The sequence below is a fragment of the Myotis davidii genome, unplaced genomic scaffold, assembly GCF_000327345.1.
Source record: "Myotis davidii unplaced genomic scaffold, ASM32734v1 scaffold43, whole genome shotgun sequence".
Taxonomy (NCBI): domain Eukaryota; kingdom Metazoa; phylum Chordata; class Mammalia; order Chiroptera; family Vespertilionidae; genus Myotis; species Myotis davidii.
This window is the reverse complement of record NW_006294590.1, coordinates 1212755-1213031: the sequence shown is the minus strand read 5'-3', so window position 1 is coordinate 1213031 and position 277 is coordinate 1212755.

The following is a 277-nucleotide window of genomic DNA, read 5'->3' as shown; positions in this document are numbered from 1 at the left end:
GGGGCGGCGGGAGGCCTGCGGGCACCCTGCCCGCCCCGTACACGCGACACCACAAGGGCGGAGCTGTATCCCTCCTCACAGAGCGTGAGGCCACGCTCCCCGGGGGCCACGGAGGTTGGCGTCCGTTTTACTTTATTTTTAAATTTATTTATTTAAAAAATATATTTCTTTATTGATTTCAGAGAGGAAGGGAGAAGGAGAGAGAGAGAGAAACATCGATGATGAGAGAGAGTCATGGACCGGCTGCCTCCTGCACGCCCCCCACTGGGGATGGAGC